This window comes from Triturus cristatus, chromosome 2_2 (genome assembly GCF_964204655.1).
Source record: "Triturus cristatus chromosome 2_2, aTriCri1.1, whole genome shotgun sequence".
NCBI lineage: Eukaryota > Metazoa > Chordata > Amphibia > Caudata > Salamandridae > Triturus > Triturus cristatus.
In genome coordinates, this window is record NC_140582.1 from 1,048,176,953 (window position 1) to 1,048,197,378 (window position 20,426).

The 20,426-nt window shown below is 51.3% G+C and overlaps 1 protein-coding gene across 2 annotated transcripts in view; it reads right to left on the minus strand.

Annotated features, from left to right (window-relative positions):
* Nucleotides 1-20,426, minus strand: part of CFAP99 (cilia and flagella associated protein 99) — a 545,884-nt gene that overhangs the window by 322,610 nt on the left and 202,848 nt on the right. The gene's annotated exons all lie outside the window — the stretch shown is intronic.

Consider the following 20,426-nt stretch of genomic DNA (forward strand, 5'->3'; position numbering starts at 1 on the left):
GACTTGCCTCCAGGTTTTTAGTTGCCTTCTTCATATACTCAGCCATCCGGGAACGGAGACCAAGTACATAGTCCACAATATCCTGTTTAGGGGGTTTGAGAGGTTGCTCCCATCCCTCCTTCACTAGACAAAGTGGCCCTCTAACAGGATGACAGGGGTAATGGTGAATGAGTGTCCCTAAACGTGGTTGGGCACACTCAGTGTTGTTTAAATACCCCTCACACACCAAGAATGGCCCATGGTGTCATGCTTCATCATTGGGGTCTTCCCGCCCCGCTGCGGGACGGGGCGTGCTACGACCTACGACTACGTGGGAGCACTTTGGATGAAGTACTATGTGTGATGTAAAGGGAGGGTCTATTGTAGTTGTGAAAATGTGTATGTTAAAAAGCAACTGGCCCAGGGAGACAGAAAAAACTTTAATTCGTCCCGGGAGGGCTGGTGCTATTAAAAACAAAAGTGCGGAGTTTGCCTACGTAATGTGTGGTTACTCCTAGTGAGTCAACATGTTTCGATGCTAGGCATCTTCATCAGGACAGGAAAAAGATCCCTCCCAATTTAGAAGCATGTGCTTAGTAAATATACAAACGTGAAAAAATGCAGTAAATAGTGCACATCTATACAATACCTAATCGTATGTATGTAAATTTATATGTATATGAGGATAATGCCTCATGAACCTAGAACGGGAAGGATCGTAATGGAGCCTTAGTTGTGCCCTGGATCTCGTCAGCCAGGGCACAACTAAGGCTCCATCACGATCCTTCCCGTTCTAGGTTCATGAGGCATTATCCTCATATACATATAAATTTACATACATACGATTAGGTATTGTATAGATGTGCACTATTTACTGCATTTTTTCACGTTTGTATATTTACTAAGCACATGCTTCTAAATTGGGAGGGATCTTTTTCCTGTCCTGATGAAGATGCCTAGCATCGAAACATGTTGACTCACTAGGAGTAACCACACATTACGTAGGCAAACTCCGCACTTTTGTTTTTAATAGCACCAGCCCTCCCGGGACGAATTAAAGTTTTTTCTGTCTCCCTGGGCCAGTTGCTTTTTAACATACACATTTTCACAACTACAATAGACCCTCCCTTTACATCACACATAGTACTTCATCCAAAGTGCTCCCACGTAGTCGTAGGTCGTAGCACGCCCCGTCCCGCAGCGGGGCGGGAAGACCCCAATGATGAAGCATGACACCATGGGCCATTCTTGGTGTGTGAGGGGTATTTAAACAACACTTAGTGTGCCCAACCACGTTTAGGGACACTCATTCACCATTACCCCTGTTGTCTGGTCTCTTCAGTACCTCCTTTTATAAGGTGGATCCTTTTGTTTATAAACTGATACTTAAGTGGAGGATGTATCCACCTTAGCGTTCACCTCTACACTCCCTAATTTTGTTATACTTGGCCTCTAACAGGATGGCCAAACAAAAGTTCAAAGGGGCTATAGCCAACCCCCTTTTGTGGCACCTCTCTGTATGCAAAGAGAAGGCAGGGCAGAAGAACATCCCATTTTCGCCTAAGCTTTTCTGGGAGTCCTTTGATCATACCCTTTAAGGTCTTGTTGAACCTTTCAACAAGGCCATTGCATTGTGGGTGGTAAGGGGTGGTGAACTTATAGTTAACCCCACACTCCTTCCACATTGCCTTCAGGTAACTACTCATAAAGTTTGTACCTCTGTCAGACAATACCTCCTTAGGAAACCCCACCCTGGAGAAGACTCCAAGGAGGGCCCTTGCCACCACAGGAGCTGTGATGGTCCTAAGGGGAATAGCTTCTGGGTATCTAGTGGCATGATCCACTACCACTAGAATGAACCTGTGCCCAGATGCTGTTGGTGGGTCCAGGGGACCAACAATGTCAATCCCCACCCGCTCAAAGGGCACCCCACCACAGGCAATGGTATCAGGGGGGCCTTTGTGGATTTACCTGCCTTGCCACTTGCCTGGCAGGTAATGCAAGAGCTGCAAAAGCTCTTACAGTCTTCACTCATGTGGGGCCAATGAAAGTGAGGGACAATTCTGTCCCAAGTCTTATTTTGGCCCAGGTGTCCTGCTAAGGGAATATCATGGGCCAGTGTGAGCAGGAAGCCCCTAAACTTTTGAGGTATGACCAACCTCCTGGCTGCACCAGGCTTGGGGTCTCGACCCTCAGAGTAAAGGAGCCCTTCATCCCAATAAATCTTATGGGTCCCACTGGCATTCCCTGCAGCCTCAGCAGCAGCTTGCTGTCTGAGGGGTTCAAGAGTGGGGCAGCTCTGCTGCTCCAGGCTCAAGTCTGCCCTAGAAGGTCCCCCTGCCCCCAAGAACTCAACCTGATCAGGTTCCAGTTCCTCTGGGGCAGTTCCTTCTTCAGGAGATAGATCCTCTTCTGCTAAAAGAGTCTCTACAGACTGATCCTGGGGGAAGGCTCTGCCTTGAATGAATGAATGAATGAATGAAAAAGATATTTGATAAAGCGCACTGTGGCCACGCGGCTTCCTGGCGCTGAGGGCTCCGACCAGCAATCACAGAAATAAACCAGAGAGATTAAGAGGAATACGCCTGAGAAAACAAGAAAGTTTTCAGGGCTTTGCGAAAATGTGAATAGATGGGGATAGCACGTAAAGACATAGGAAGACTGTTCCAGAAACGAGGGGCCAGAACAGAAAAACGAGTGCCTCCTGTTCTGGATTTGCGGAAGCGGGGGACATTGAGAAGGGCCAAGGAAGAAGAACGAAGAGGACGGACAGGACTGTAAGAAGAAATGAGAGAGCAGATGAAGGCCGGAGCAGACCGGGCCAGGAAAACCAAGCAACCCAACTTGAAGAGGGAACGCTGATGAACGGGGAGCCAGTGGAGAGACTTAAGTGCAGGGGAAATGTGATGAGTGCGAGGAAAATGAAGAATAAGGCGAGCAGCCTGGTTCTGAATTGCTTGTAAACGGCGAGTTTCAAAGGCTGGTATACCCACATACAGGCTGTTGCCGTAATCAAGACGGGAAGTAATCTGAGCCGAGATAATAGTTTTAAGAGCTTCAAAAGAAAAAAAACGAGAAATTTTCCGGATAAGCCGAAGAGAAAGAAAGCAGGAGGAGACAACAGAACTAACTTGAGCGTGCATTGAAAGATCCTGACTAACCTTGATGCCTAAGGTCCTAACAGAAAGAACTGGTGTAGGAGAGGGACCTAAGGCAGGGGGCCAAAAGGCAGAGGACCAAGGACTGGATGAGCCACCCGTCAAGACCAACTCGGTCTTGTCCGGGTTTAACTTAAGATGATTTGTGCTCATCCATTCATAAATGAAAACCATGGTAGAGCGGAACTTAGAAAGAGACATAGAAGAAGAGGAAAGATCAAAGACGAGCTGGAGGTCATCTGCATAGTTATACACTGAGACCCCCAGATCAAGAAGAGAAGTGATGAGGGGGTAGATGTAGAGATTAAAGAGAAGAGGAGAAAGAGAGGAGCCCTGGGGAACTCCACAGGAAACTAAGCGAGCCGGAGTAGAGAAACCGGAGAGATGAACCGCTTGAGAGCGATCCGAAAGAAAGGATGCAAGCCAGGAAAATGCGGAGCCCCGAATGCCCGCTGCGCTGACACGGTCGAGAAGAATGGAATGGTCAACCGTGTCAAACGCAGCGGACAAATCGAGAAGAACCAAGGCTTGAGGAAGGGAGGAGTCGGCTTTCGATTTCAACTCGTCGAGCCTTACCCCTGCTACTCCTCCTCTTGGAAGGTCCTTGGTCCATTTTTCCAGGATCCAAGGCCTGTTCAGTTCCTGTCAGCTTTGCTTTTGACCTTGTCAGGGCAAATACTTCTGCTGGTATACCCAACATTGCTGCATGGGTACTTAGCTCCACCTCAGCCCATGCTGAGGTCTCCAAATCATTCCCTAGTAAACATTCAACAGGTAGGTCTGCACTCACCACAACTTTCTTGAGGCCAGTTACCCCTCCCCAGGAGAAGTTCACAACAGCTAGAGCATGGTCTGTACTAACGTTGCTAGCATTGGTCACTTGGTATATCTCTCCAAGTATGATCTGGCTAGGGTCTACAAGGTCCTTAGTCACCATAGTGACACTAGCCCCTTTATCCCTGTAAGCTAGTGACTCCCTTCCATTTATGGTTGGCTGTTGTCTGTATTTGCCCAGACCACTGGGGCTCACAAACAGGGACCAGTCCCCATCACAAACTAGAACAGCCTGAGTAGGAGTTCTGACTAGGCCAGAGTCCTCTCCAGATCCCAGGGTCAACCCTACTATGCCCTTGTTCTGTGCACCAACACCTATAACTGTACTAGGGGGAACAGGAGCCTTAGGGGCAGGTGTGTTGCTTTTGGAGTCTTTGGCCTTATTACAATCTGAAGTCCAATGGGTTTTCTGTTTACAGTTTTTACGCCATGGCTTCCTTGGTTGTTTGGGTTTGTTGTTTTGGGTATTCTCAGATGCTGCTTTTTGGGGGCCTGTTGAAGACTGCTGGTCTTTTCCCTTTTCCCCACCCTTGTCAGAGTTTTTGGCATCTTCCTTTTTAGTTGCACTTCCCAAGGGCTGGACCTTCTGCTTAACCCTGGTTGTGACCCATTTGTCTGCCTTCTTTCCCAATTCTTGGGGAGAGGTCAGATCAGAGTCAACCAGGTGCTGATGTAAGAGCTGATTCTGACAATTATTAAGGATCTGCTCCCTCATTATGAGATTGTATATTCCTGTATAATCATTTACTTTACTGCCAGTTAACCAACCTTCCAGTGCCTTGGTTGCACAATCCACAAAGTCTACCCAATCTTGATTTTGTGCTTTCTGGGTGTCTCTGAACTTAAGTCTGTATTGATCAGTGGTTAAGCCAAACCCATCTATTAAAGCAGCTTTCAAGATATAGTAATCATCTGCATCCTCTTCTCTTACAGAGAGGAGCTTGTCTCTACCTTTATCTGAAAAGGAGAGCCACAGGATTGCTGCCCACTGCTCTACTGGGACCCTCTGTACTCTACAGGCCCTCTCAAGAGCAAATATCCATTTGTGGATGTCATCCCCATTCTGATAGGGGGGCACAATCTTGTGGAGGTTCCTATTGTCAGGGACTTTCTCTCTAACTCTAGGGGTTTCTTTACTGCCACCAGGGGTCTCTAGACCCCACTTCATTGAAGCTTTCTGAAGCTCCAGGGCTTCCCTGTCCAATGCTAACTGTTCTCTTTTAAGCTGAAGCTTAGCCTGCTCAAATTTGATCAGTCTGCATTTCCTCTCATGGGAGGATTCTCTTCTCTGAGAAGAGGCAGAGGACCCTTTGGATCTCCCAGAATGGTTGGATCCCACTGAGGGGGATCTGTTCCTTCTTGGATCCACCACTCTCCCTTTAGGGATGGAGGGAGTGCCCCTTGGGCCATCACCTCCATGATGTGAGTGGTTTGTTTCTTCCAGGTCAGGACTTTCATCCTCTTCCTGGTCCTCATCAGAGTCCCCTACTGGAGGGTCCTCTTCTGATGGATGCCCACCCAACCTGTCTACCCCACCAGACCCTATGGTCTCCATAAAGTCTGCTATGAGCAGGATTTCCCTGAGGCGTTGGGTGTTGGCACCTTTGTTTGTCTTCAGTTTTCTAAGGGTGCACATCTCCCTGAGCTCAGCAAAGGAGAGATGATCATACTTATCGACTGGGACCCTTTGGGGTCCTTCCAGAGCCTTAGTGGCACCTGCACCTGAAGACATGTCTAGTGTAGTGATAGTGGTGTATCTACCTACACTTAGGGCCATATGTAGGTAGCATACAAGTTACCACTTCTTAAATACCGAACTTTACCGATTCGGTATTTAAGAAGTGGTAACTCGTATGTAGGTAATTATTCGGTAAATATTACCGAATCGGAGAAATTCGGTAATTACCGAATCGGTATTTACCGATTCGGTAATGAGGCATACCTTCCCATTGATTGAATCAATGGGAAGGTATGCCTCATTACCGAATCGGTAAATACCGATTCGGTAATGGGGGGGAGCACATTCAAGGGTGGCAGGGTGTCACATTGACACCCTGTTGCACCCCTGATTCCTGCATGTGTGCACCTGTGGCGCACATACATGTCCTAAGGGCATGTATGTCTGCCACATGCACTGTAAGTCCAGCAAAATATTGCTTTTTGCAATGAATTCGGTATTTAGCACCAACATATATTTGGTGCTAAATACCGAATTATTTTCCCTACACATCACTCATTTGAGTGTCACCTACATCTCATTTCAGGATTCGGTATTTACCGAATCGGTAAAATTACCGATTCGGTAATTTTACCGATTCGGTAACTTACCGAATCCTGAAATGTTCCCCCTACATAGCAAAAGCCTAAATACCGGTCGGTAACGGTATATTTACCGAAAATCGGCCGTTACCGACCGGTATTAGGCTACCTACATATGGCCCTAAGTGTGGCCTACTGAACCCTCTCTTGAGTTGTAGTCAAGGTGTGCTAAACCCTCTACACACAACTCTAAGTTCAGTAGAACTTATTGTATTCTAGCTTGAATTTATATGTACCTTTGGTACCAAGTGGCTTTCACTTTAGAAATTCAATTTGTTATCTGGTAAAACAATGGCAAGCTTGAATCCAACCGCTGCACACCAATGTGAGAAGTTGGCCTGGCATATGCTGTTCCTAGTTATAGGGACACCTTGCACCAGTCCAATTCGACTCTTATTGATGATAGGTTTAAGACAACCTTTAAAGAAAGCTATCCTAGTGGTAGCTGTGGAGAGCAGCCTTCAGGCTAAGTCTTGAAGGAGTGTTAAGCTTATTGTTTCACCATAATAAGCTTTTGAATAACCAAATGAAAGAGTAGCCCACACAGGTATATATATAAAATATATGTATTTATTCTAGACAGAATCCCACAGTCACTTTATGTGGCTAGTGGCAAAGTTACACTTCAAACAAGCATTTAAAAACACAATAAATAGCACAGAAATCAATGGGCCCCAGGGGGGGACCAAACCATATACTAAAATAATGGTATAAGAACCACGACAATTCTACAGGCAATGCCTAGGGCATTCAGGATCGCTTGCCCCTTCAGAATCCACCCTCAGTTAAGAGGAAGGGGACCCACGGGAGACGCGTGCAGTGCAAAGAGCTGCTATCGGGATCGCAATGTTAGCCTATGGAGAATGTCGCGGTTGAATATTTAAGGATTAAAGACACTTCTAGCAGTAGTACAAAGTTAAGGCTTGAGACTTAAGGCTTTGGAGAGCCCACCACCACGGGAGTACCGAAGTACCACTGTTACCTGCCCCAGGGAAGCCAGGTGCATAGGTCGATTCTGGTGTCGGGTCGCGGGCTGATTTTCAATGGAAAAGTAGTCCAAACTGCTGCTAGCTGAAAGCGTCGATGAAGTCGTGAAGATCTAAGATGTAGAAAAGGTAGAGAGGAACCTGAAAGCAGAGGGGACAGAGTCTGGGTCACGGCACAGTGACCAGGGGGGCTCACAGCAAGGAGCCCTTCGATGTCGGGTGCTTCAGGTGAGGAAGATGCAGCTTGGCTCTGCAGTCACGGGCTCTGGGAGGCTTCAAGGAAGGCCAGCTTCTGGAGGGCGACTGTCCCACGTCGGATGAGGGTCGCTGCGGTGTTAGTGTCCCGATTGGATCCACTAAGCCTTGGCAACCGCAACCCACGCGAGATGAACAAAGCAGCGGCTGGTGCAGACCCACGAGGTCTGAGGGTGCTCTCCTTAGGAGGGAGCGCAGAGCAGGCCTGGAGCAATCAGGGGAACTCTTGGATGTGAAGATTGTCCTCCGCCAGGGCCCACAAGTCGAGAGACAAGGGACCGCGGAAGGCAGCAAAATGGAGTGCGTAAAAGGGCTCCCACGGGCCACCGGAGTGGAATAGGGAGCTGAGATTTGGCACGGATGCTGCTTGAAGGTTGGCTCAGAAATGGGCCAAAGCACAACTTCCCCACTGGTCGGGGTCGTGTGCTAGGCAAGAGGTGGCCGGTGTCTCGGGGTATGCAGGGATCTCGGCACCCACGTGGTCCACGGTGCTCAGACTTGCTGGGCACGCTCACAGCACTCTGGGATGCTCTGGAGACCCACCTCAAGGTTGATGGAAGGCATCGAAGTTCGTGAGAGCAGCGAAGTTCCAACCGGGTATCTTGCAGTCTTTCAGGTGCCTGCCAAGCAGGGGGATAACTCCTTTATCCCAAGGGAGATTTCTTAAGTCAGCTGGGCAGCAGCTCGTCGAAGGTCAGTTCTGTAAAGTTCTGGATTAATCTGAGGCTCTGGGGCCAGGTTATTCACATATATCCCCAAGATTAGGGGATGGTCCCAACAAGAGCCTACCAATCAGAGTAGAGGCGGGAAAGGGTGGCTACACCCACTCCTCTTTGTGTGTTTCCCGCCTGGGCGAGGGGCAGGATGCCCCTGAACCGGTTCCAGGCGGTGTATGCAGAACTGGGGCTCTGCAGCTGCCTACGTGCAACTCTGAATGGACATTTGGTGCACCCACCCTGTTCCAATCCACATATCCTGTCTGGGGAGGTGCTGGCACCTCCCTGCCACAGGAGCCCTATTGTCCAGATGGCGAGGCTGGGGTTTTCCCCAGCAACAGCCAGCCAGAGTCGTGTAGGTGGCGGACAGTAGCCATTTTGTGGTACATGTGCACTTTTAAATTGGTGTCTAAATTCTACCGCTTTTCCCATATCGCCCTTCTAGTAAGGGGGAATCGTACCCTCATGCCCATGGCTGGACTGGGGGTATGATTCCTTCATGTTTGACACCAAACACGATATGGTTCTGTGTAGCCATTCTCAAGTTATTGCGATGACGCGATTCACTTATAATGCGGTTAAGAGTATATGGTATGGCTACACTACAAACAACCCAGTAACGATTTTACGAAGGTTGCAGAGAGGTCCTACTCACGTAGGGGTCCCCCCTCACACATACCTCAGCACCCAGCCCTGTAGGATTACCAGGGCCTGCCATAGGGGTGACCTATGAGAGTATATGTGTTGTAATGGTGTGGGATATAGGGTACCTACATCCCTGTAAGGGGTGCTAGCACCACCTTACCCAGACTACAGTAGTGGTCTGGTGGTGTCAGTTTGGGTGGCTGTCCCAGGGTGGCACAATAAGTGCTGCAGCCCTGGTAGGCCTACTGGGGGACCCATGCCCTGGGTACCTAGGGTACCATCTACAAGGGACTGGTAGGGTATGCCCAGCATCCAATTGGTTGGTACCTAGGGTACTCACATCGTTTAACAGAGGAAGCAGATAGGCTGGGGTCCTGGATAGCAGGGCCACAGCCTGGCTAAGGTCATAAAAACAGTCAAAACATCAGCAAAAAGTTGGGGGCAACTATGCAGTCGATGCCACTCTCCTACAGCGCTCTTCATACAACCCATCCAGGTGTCGGTGCTCTTCATACACCCCATCCAGGTGTCTGCGCTCTTCATACATGCCTTGCAGGTCTCTGCACACTTCATACACCCCGTCCAGGTCTCTGCGCTCTTCATACACCCCTTGCAGGTCTCTGCGCTCTTCATACACCCGTCTATGTGTCTGCGCTCTTCATACACCCCATCCAGGTCTCTGCGCTCTTCATACACCCCATCCAGGTGTCTGCACTCTTCATACACCCCATCTAGGTCTCTACACTCTTCATACACCCCATCCAGGTCTCTGCGCTCTTCATACACCCTGTCCAGGTGTGTGCGCTCTTCATACACCCCATCCAGGTCTCTGCGCTCTTCATACACCCCATGCAGGTCTCTGCGCGCTTCATGCACTCCATCCAGGTGCATGCTTTCTTCATAAACCCCATCCAGGTCTCTGCACTCTTCATGCATTCCATCCAGGTGTCTCTGCTCTTCATTCACCCTATCCAGGTCTCTACGCTCTTCATGCACCTCATCCAGGTCTCTGCACTCTTCATACACACCATCCAGGTGTTTGCACTCTTCATGACCCCCATCCAGGCCTCTGGCCTCTTCATACACCACATCCAGGTCTCTGCACTCTTCAAAAACCCGGTCAGGTCTCTGCGCTCTTTATACACCCCATCCAGGTCTCTGCGCTCTTCATACACCTCATCCAGGTCTCTGGGCTCTTCATACACCCCATCCAGGCCTCTGCGATCTTCATGGACCCCATCCAGGTCTGTGCGCTCTTCATACACCCCATCCAGGTCTCTGGGCTCTTCATACACCCCATCCAGGTCTCTGCGATCTACATGGACCCCATCCAGGTCTCTGCGCTCTTCATACACCTCATCCAGGTCTCTGGGCGCTTCATACACCCCATCCAGGTCTCTGCGATCTTCATGGACCCCATCCAGGTCTGTGCGCTCTTCATACACCTCATCCAGGTCTCTGCGCACTTCATACACCCCATCCCGGTGTTTGCACTCTTCATGAACCCCATCCAGGCCTCTGGACTCTTCATACACCACATCCAGGTCTCTGCACTCTTCAAAAACCCGGTCAGGTCTCTGCGCTCTTCATACACCCCATCCATGTCTCTGCGCTCTTCATACACCTCATCCAGGTCTCTGGGCTCTTCATACACCCCATCCAGGTCTCTGCGATCTTCATGGATCCCATCCAGGTCTGTGCGCTCTTCATACACCCCATCCAGGTTTCTGCACTCTTCATACACCCCATCCAGGTGTCTGTGCTCTTCATACACCCCATCCAGATGTCTGCGCTCTTCATAAACCCCATCAAGGTGCCTGCGCTCTTCATGTGTGGCAGAGTCGGACATCAACGTATGTGAAGGCAGAGAGCATTTAACTCCTGAAGCCACCCTGCCAGCTGTTAGTACATGCAGAGTTTTATTTGCCTGTGGCATAAGACAGTGTGGAGTTCTGCTCACTTAAATCACTGTAAAACATTTGTCTATGACATTGTACTTATATCTCTGCTTGCAAGTTGTCACATTCTGCCACAGAATCCTTGCGTGTGCTGACATGTTCTACTTTGATGTTAACAGTGGTATGGCATGACCGCTAGTTTGTAGTGGCAGTACCTACTTCCACTTGAGTTAGCACACGGTAAAACTGGAGTATATCATGTTGTTCAACATATCGACTAAACTGTGTAATGTTCTATGGTGATATTCACTCAGGCAAGTGCTAGGAACCCTATCCAGAAGCTTGTCCCGGTAAACACGCTGGGATCCAACTCCAATTCCCTCTGCCACAAATATTTACACCAGTTGCAGTTACTATGGCCAACCCATTTGCATCATGGTCCCCATCCCCATAATACTTCATTTAATATCTAGCCCATGTGAGTTTGATGGAGATGGGCAGCATGGAAGCTGCTGTCAAGGAGAACAACAGTAACAAGTTTATTAAAAGGGTCTCTGGAGCTTTTTCGATGCTTTTTTTTCTGGGAAAGTACCCGGTGCTGATAGTACAAAAATTTTTACAAATGTTACCCTAAATTCCTAACTCAAGATCAGCTGTGGTACAGAATAAATCTTGCTTAGATTCAAATATTGTGGATTGATTGAATGGGGAAGAGAGGTGCAAAAACAGATATTTGGGGCTCCCCTTCATATTCTGTTTTACCAGTTTTTTTTTCCATCAAGTATTACAGCTCGATTACTTTTGCTCAATGCATTATGGTGATGTGCACCCTGAATAAAGACACCACAATACTGATGGCACTCAACATCTACGACAAAATATGACAGGTAAGTCTAGATTTCCTATACCTAACTCCACATACATGTACCTTAGTGATAAATATATCTTCAAGGTAAGTAGACGTTTAGGAAGATTACACTGGCCTCTATAGCTCATAACATTACATTTTGGTCCATGGTTTTATTTATTTTTTACTTTGGCTGCAGATCTACAGTTAATGAGCGGGAGCATTTTAGTCAGCAGCATAGCCTGGGGTGTCCAGCTAGACTTTCTACTTCAGCACATTGTTTCATTTCCTTACCCCGCTTACAACCATAAGTACCCAGCTTACAACTGTGGGGCCGATTCTGATCCGGGTCGGAAGGGCACCGAACGCGATCCGGCCAGAAAAAACTACGAGCCGTACGCGTGGTTTCCGCCCGACTCGTACAGCTGTACGAGCGAGCAAGTACGATGCGAGCTACGTGAAATTCACCGACCGAATCGTTGCCGGATCCGAACCGCTCCGTACGTCTCGGTCGTAAGCTAACCGCGGTGTGCAATGGATGCGATTTTACGAACGAGCCAGTACGATGCACGCGTCGGACAGCCGGTGCGAGCCAGAGTGTCCGGCTCGCAAAACGTCTGGGAAGTTACCTTTGGGGGTCCGCGTCGGCCCCCCTGTCACCCGCAGCCCTACGACTCGGACACAGGGGGAGACCCAAGGGTCTCCCCAACACAGGCATGTACGGTGCAGATGGCACCGACGCGTACCCACTGTAGGGGGCGCTCTTGTGCAAGACGTACCCATTCAGTCAATGGGAGCCCATGTACTCGTCGTACGACCGGCTCCCATTGACTTCTATGGGAGTCCGACAGAACAGAGTCCGGCAGCATATGGCCGCATCGTACTCGCTCGGTCGGACTGCAGGACTCCGCTCGGTCGGAAAACATTCCGGATCCGGCTCTGTCGGAGAGCTTTCCCACCCAGATCGGAATCGGCCCCTGTAAGTACCTAGAGACGGAGGCCAGTTTCAACAGTTGAATAGTAGAGACAACGGTGTTATCTGTAGCAGGAATTGCTAGAAGAGAGACTTCGTTAGGAATACAACTTGAACTGAGATTTATCTCCAGGGCAACCCTAAGGATTTTACGCTATTAAATTCCATAGGAAAGATAACTTCTTTTTTTGACTGGGCTCTCCCTATTAATTCAGTTATGAAAGAGGTGGGGGCCTAGTGAGAATCTAGCAAACTAATATTGAATATCCATGGTCAGCAAAAGTTGTACTGAGTCAATAGACAAGAGGTTTTCTATTCTGTTTATAAGGTCACTGCTGGTCCGAACAAAACCAGAAATGATCAGCATAATTTGCTTGGGTACATCTAGTCCTGACCCACACCCCAAGATTTGTCCCTGAGAGTGCTTCATTTATAAAAGAATGAGTGCCCGCGTCCAAAGCTCTGCTCAGAAGCCAGTAGCCATAGTTAAACGTCAGGCCACCGAATAACAAGGCTGGGTAGTCTTGAATCCATCTCTTGCCTCTTTAATCCACCAGCAGACACTCCCAGCCTCTTAATCTCACTCTTGTAGATTTCTGCTTTCTCCTTTTCTGACCCTTCTTCTGTTTTACTCATCCTCCTTTCCCCTTTGTGTGTTTTCCCCTCTCTTGCTCTCGGTAAAGGTCTGAAGAGGAAAAATAAGTGCTGGTCCCCAAAAATGAATGCCAGTGCGCCCCACTGTGAAGTACAGGCTCAAATTAAACATGGTCCCTACTCTCCTAGGTTCCTTGTAACACATTTATAAATTGCACAGCTGCACCGGGTCGGCATGTGCCCTGTTCTTTAATGTAGGTGACTATGGTGAACATTCGCAATGATATCATCTGTAATTGTGATAGGTCCTGATACCACTGAAACTTGCATGTACCTACTGTGTACAACAATAGATGTAAACTGTCTAGAACATCTGACTTCTGCTTCTCACTAAACTGTAATACGCTTATTTTTTACATTAATTGCTAACATTGTGTCGTGTTCCCGCTGATTTCCTCTCCTCAGGATGACGCTGATGCTCAAAGGGGTCCACCTCCCATCTGCCCCTAGTCCGGAGGATGTGTAACACACTCGGACGGAGGAGGCAGGTGAGCGAGGGAAGGGAGGATAGGGACGGCTGGGAGGGAGATCTGAAACGAGACAAACACACTATGAGCGATGGCCTGCTCTACCAATCCCCCTGGTTCCCATGTGTGGGTAGCTCGCTTACCTGACGTCTCCTCCCGCCTTGTTGTTGGGAATCGCGGAGGGGATCTACACTTCTGTCGGCAGCGACGGAAGATCGGTGGTGGAAAAGGAAGGGCGTTGCGCCTGGCTAGGTACCTCCTCTCGGGGAGTCCGGAATGTACCGCCGAGGGGTGCAACCCCAACGGGGGAATGCTTGGGTGTAGTATACTCAGCGTATGTTCTGAGAGGTCCGTAGGAAGTCCCCCAGTACCGTTGCCTCACGGAACTGTGGCGTTCCCACTGGGTGTTTTCGCCTCTAGGACGAGGTGGTCCCGGTCGGGTATCACGTTGGCGCTGCTACTCAAGGCTCCATCGTACCTCGAGCCGAGGAGTGCGATACCCCGGGAGAGCGGAGGCCCGGAAATCCTTGGGCGGAGCGGGTACGCTGCGACTCGATGCTCCAAGGTGGAGCCAGGAGCAGAGGAGCGAAACCCCGAGAAGTGGAGCCCGGAAATCCGTGGGCGATGGTAGTCTCGTCGCGCTACTACTCTCTACTCGCGGAGGAGCCGGGAGCGGAGGAGCGCGACCACAGGAGGAGCTGCTCGGAAATCTGAGGGCGGAGTTGCACGGGACGTGGTGCACTCTCTACTCGCGGAGGAGCCGGGAGCGGAGGAGCGCGACTGTGAAGCCAGAACAGCGGTGGTTTCTTCACTGGGCTCTGGACGGGTGCGGCTTTAGGGAAAGCCGGGGCTGAGAGACTCAGGTAGTCTGGGGATGTGGTTTCTTGCCGAAGAGTACGCCTACACATACCTACACAAACGGGATACATCCGGGAATATTCGGCGCTCTCTTGAGGGTGTGTCAGGCTTATATGCATATCGGCCATGTGACCAATCACGTGGTGCGGGGACAGCCGGGGGAGCTGGGAATCGTAGTCCGTGTTCGGGATAGGTGGTTCTGTGTTCCTCCCGGGGGTCGAAAGACAAGGCACTCAGCGCCTTACCGAGTGCGAATCTTGACAGTACATCCCCTCTCACCCCTCAGGGGGCGCTGAGCGCGGGTCCAGGTTTATCCGGACACCGGCGATGGAAAGCCGCCACCAGACGGTCAGCGTGTAGCGATGAAGCAGGTTCCCACGAGTTCTCCTCCGGCCCATACCCCTTCCAAGCCAGGAGATACCAGAGTCTGCCACGCACCTTCTTGGAGTCCAGCACCCGTTGCACCACGTACTCGCGTTCATGGTGGATCCATACGGGAGCAGGGAGCCTCCGGACGGGGCCGAGCGAAGGTTTGAGCAAGGAGACGTGGAAAACAGGGTGGATGCGTAAACGAGCTGGAAGCTTCAGCTGCACCGCCACGGGGTTTATGTGTTTTATCACCGGATAGGGGCCTATGAACTTAGGGTTAAAGACGCTGGGACGTCTGAACCTGATGTGCTTGGTGGACAGCCAAACTCTTTCCCCTCTATGGTACACTGGATTGGGCCTTCGCCGTTTGTCTGCTTGGTGTTTGTATCGTGTTTTCACCAACCGAAGGCTCTTGCGTGCCTTCGTGAGGGTGAAACGGATCGTGGACAGTCTGTTTTGTTCCTCCGGTATGCAGAGATCAGTGTGAGGGAGCAGGAATGGGGTGAAACGAGGATGGCACCCTGATGAGAGAAAAAAAGGGGTTTGTTGAGTGGAAGCGTGTATGGAATCGTTATAGGCTACTTCGGCGACCCACAACCAGTCCACCCAAGCGTTGGAGGCCTGGTCCACATAGCACCTGAGATACTGCTTAAGGGTCTGGTTGAGCCTCTCGGTCTGCCCATCGGTCTGCGGATCGAAGCTGGTGGACAAGGAGGACTGTATACCCAGTTCTACACACCAGACCTTCCAAAACTGGGCCGTGAACTGCAACCCCCTGTCCGACACTATGCCAAGAGGAAGGCCATGGAGTCGGACAACGTTAACCAACAGAAGTTTTGCAAGGGCTCCGGCCGTAGGTAGTTGTTTACATGCCAGGAAGTGTCCCATTTTGGTAAGGTCGTCGACCACCACCACTATGGCCGTACAGTTCTGGTCTTTAGGCAGTCCTACGATAAAGTCCACCGAGATCCTTTCCCAGGGAGAGCGGGGGGTTGGCAGTGGACGCAAGAGGCCCTGTTGTTTGCGATGATCGGATTTCATTTTCGAGCAAACGTCACAGTGACTGACCCATAGCAGAACGTCCGGTCTGACCGACGGCCAGCAGAATTGTCTCAATACTTTCTCAAGGGTCTTAGTTCCTCCCATATGCCCGGCACAGGGCAGTTCATGGCACCAATGGAAGACGAGTTTCCGCAGCTTGAGTGTGGGGACCAGCACTTGCGAGCCACGCATGGGGATGCCGTGTCGTAGGCGCCATTCCTTGTGTCTTTTTAGCCACGAGATCCAAGAAAACGAGGCGACCCCTCGCTTCACCTCGAATAGGAAGGACTCCGATTCGGTTCTTCCGATCACTTGTCCTGGGGACAGGATAGCCTGCTTGGGTTCCACCGCCGGGACGCGGTTCATGTCTTGTCGGGACAAGGCATCGGCCTTTTTGTTTTGCGAGCCGGGTAGGTATGTGACAATAAAGTGGTATTCGGCGAAAAAAAGCATCCATCTTCGCTGCCGGGGAGAGAGATGACGAGCCGACCGCAGGAACTGGAGGTGTCAGCCAGTGTCGCCATTCTAGGAACGCCTCCCGGATAGCGAGGAGTTCTTTTTCGGAAACAGAGTAGTTCAGTTCAGCGGGGTTCAGCTTCCGGGACATGTAAGCAACCGGGTGAAGGTGCCCGGTCTCCGGATGACGTTGGGAAAGAACCGCTCCTACGGCCACATCAGATGCGTCCGCCTCCACTATGAAGGGAAGGTCGGGTTTGGCGTGTCGCAGGATGGGAGCAGACGTGAAGGCCTTCTTGAGTTGGTCGAAAGACCTTTGTGCGTCTGATGACCAGCGGAACGGCACATTCTTCCGCGTCAATCTGGTGAGGGGCGAAACCATGTGAGAGAAGTGGTGAATGAACCGGCGGTAAAAGTTCGAAAAGCCAAGGAAGCTCTGTATGTCCTTGACCGTTCGTGGTTGGGGCCATTGCTTCACCGCTTGCACCTTTCTGATGGACATCACCTGTCCGGTGGGGGTCAGGTGGACTCCGAGGAATTCCACGGTGGTGACATGGAACTCACATTTGGTGAGCTTGCAAAACTGGTGGTGGTTCTTCAAGGCTTGCAACACGAGCCCCACATGGACGACATGTTCTTCCTGATTGGTTGAAAAGATCAGGATGTCGTCAATGTAAACCACGACAAACCTGTCCAGGAAGTCTCGTAGCACCTCGTTGAGGAAGAACTGGAAGGCTGCCGGGGCGTTGCAGAGCCCAAAGGGCATCACTAAGTATTCGAAGAGCCCAAACCGTGTCTTGAAGGCGGTCTTCCACTCATCGCCTTCTCTCATTCTCACCAAATGGTACGCCCCTCTGAGGTCCAGCTTGGTGTAGATTTGTGCCTCGCGCACCTGTTCCAACAGAACCGGAATCAGTGGTAAGGGGTATCTATTCTTGATTGTCAGGGCGTTGAGGGCGCGGTAATCAATGCAACAACGTAGCTCGCCATTGGCCTTCGGGATAAAGAAGAGTGGAGACGCTGCAGGTGACCGAGAGGGACGTATGAATCACAGCCCCAAGTAGGTGTCCAGATACTCCCGGAGGTGACTTGTTTCCGGCCTGGTGAGCGCGTAGATTCGGCCACACGGGACTACCGCACCAGGTACTAAATCGATGCGGCAGTCGTACTCCCGGTGAGGGGGCAGTTCCTCGGCCATTTGAACGTTGAACACCTCTTTATAGGACAGGTACCATGTCGGGAGCGTGACGTCCTTCTCTGCGGCCGTGGCTACGTGTTGAGTGGTTGTCTGAACTGAGTCGGGGTTGTGGGCAGCGCAGATGCACCGGAGTCGACAGGAAGCAGAACGGAACGAGATGGTATTGGTGGACCATTCGATCGTCGGTTCGTGTTTTCGTAACCATGGCAATCCAAGAATGAGTTTGCATCGCAGGGCTTGGATGATATTAAACTGCAGCCACTCGCCATGGTCCTTCCCTATGGTTATCCAGAGAAACGGGGTAACATATCGTATGGGCCCAGACTCCAGTTCCTTCCCATCGACCGCAAAAACGACTTCGGGCGGCTCCTTGGGTGTTAACCGTACCCCGAGCCTGTCTGCTTCCAGTTTATCCAGAAAACATCCGGTAGCCCCGGAGTCTATCATGGCTCTTATGGTTTGTGTTTGCTGGTTGATTACAGTTTTCAAGGAGATAAAGAAGTGGTCTGGTTCTTGCTTCTTGTCGGATTCTATAGAAGGGATGGAGTGTGGGCTTGAAGGCTTCCCTCCCTGGTCCTTCAAGCTCTGCAGTTTCCCGTTGTCCCTTCTTCTGTGGCGAGCGCGGCTTGCCCGGGATGTGGTCGGCCCGTCTTGGGTCTAACCGGGCACTCTCGCAGGAAGTGGCCTTTTTTGCCACAGTATAAACAGAGGCCCTGTTTGCGGCGATGGTCGCGTTCGCTCAAGGTCAGCGAGGCCCTCACCGTTCCGATTTCCATAGGATCCGATCTGGGACCAGCGGGGTCGGGAGCTCGGATATTCTCATACGAGGATGACGTCTTGTCTCTCCGTTTCGGGTCTCCTTTTCTTTCTCGGAGACGATGTTCCAATCTGGAGGCCAATTCTACCATGGCGGAGCAAGTCTGGGGTTGTGGGTCAATCTGGGCGATGACGTCTTTCAATCAGTCCGTGAGCCCTTGGCAGAGTGGCAGACTGCTTGGTTTCAGGCCAGACGGTTTCTGCCACCAACCGACGAAAGCTTTTGAGGTACCCTATAAAGTCGTTAGGTTTTTGCCGGAGTGGCAGCAGGTCGCGGTCTGCCGAAAAGGTGTCAGCCCGTCGGTCGAAGGTTCCTTCAAACGCACTGCGGAAGGCATCCCAATCGTACAGCAGGGCTTCATCTCTACGGACTATGGGGACTGCCCATTGCGCCGCGTCTCCTGCTAAATATGAAATCAGGAAGGACACCCTGGCCTGGTTGGTAAGAAAGAGTTTTGGCTTACAATGGAAGTGTAACATTACTTGAGTCATGAAGACTTGGACCTTGTGTATGTCCCCATGAAACCTTTTGGGGGGTGCCAAAGGAACGTGTGCCGGGATTTCCACCACTACCTGAAGGGTCTGCGGGGGAAAAGGGGCCCCTGCATCGAAGGGGTTTCTCTGGAGTCGATCTAGACGTGCGTGTAGAGCGGCTGTTTCTGACCGGGACGCGGCCAACTCCACCTGCATTTGGGCTAGCGCTGCTACCACATCATCTAATGTGGCCATGGCCTAATCAGCATGATCAGGAGGAGGATAAGTCGTGGGCCGAATATTCTGTCGTGTTCCCGCTGATTTCCTCTCCTCAGGATGACGCTGATGCTCAAAGGGGTCCACCTCCCATCTGCCCCTAGTCCGGAGGATGTGTAACACACTCGGACGGAGGAGGCAGGTGAGCGAGGGAAGGGAGGATAGGGACGGCTGGGAGGGAGATCTGAAACGAGACAAACACACTATGAGCGATGGCCTGCTCTACCAATCCCCCTGGTTCCCATGTATGGGTAGCTCGCTTACCTGACGTCTCCTCCCGCCTTGTTGTTGGGAATCGCGGAGGGGATCTACACTTCTGTCGGCAGCGACGGAAGATCGGTGGTGGAAAAGGAAGGGCGTTGCGCCTGGCTAGGTACCTCCTCTCGGGGAGTCCGGAATGTACCGCCGAGGGGTGCAACCCCAACGGGGGAATGCTTGGGTGTAGTATACTCAGCGTATGTTCTGAGAGGTCCGTAGTAAGTCCCCCAGTACCGTTGCCTCACGGAACTGTGGCGTTCCCACTGGGTGTTTTCGCCTCTAGGACGAGGTGGTCCCGGTCGGGTATCACGTTGGCGCTGCTACTCAAGGCTCCATCGTACCTCGAGCCGAGGAGCGTGATACCCCGGGAGAGCGGAGGCCCGGAAATCCTTGGGCGGAGCGGGTACGCTGCGACTCGATGCTCCAAGGTGGAGCCAGGAGCAGAGGAGCGAAACCCCGAGAAGTGGAGCCCGGAAATCTGTGGGCGATGGTAGTCTCGTCGCGCTACTACTCTCTACTCGCGGAGGAGCCGGGAGCGGAGGAGCGCGACCACAGGAGGAGCTGCTCGGAAATCCGAGGGCGGAGTTGCACGGGACGTGGTGCACTCTCTACTCGCGGAGGAGCCGGGAGCGGAGGAGCGCGACTGTGAAGCCGGAACAGCGGTGGTTTCTTCACTGGGCTCTGGACGGGTGCGGCTTGAGGGAAAGCCGGGGCTGAGAGACTCAGGTAGTCTGGGGACGTGGTTTCTTGCCGAAGAGTACGCCTACACGTACCTACACAAACGGGATACATCCGGGAATATTTGGCGCCCTCTTGAGGGTGTGTCAGGCTTATATGCATATCGGCCGTGTGACCAATCACGTGGTGCGGGGACAGCCGGGGGAGCTGGGAATCGTAGTCCGTGTTCGAGATAGGTGGTTCTGTGTTCCTCCCGGGGGTCGAAAGACAA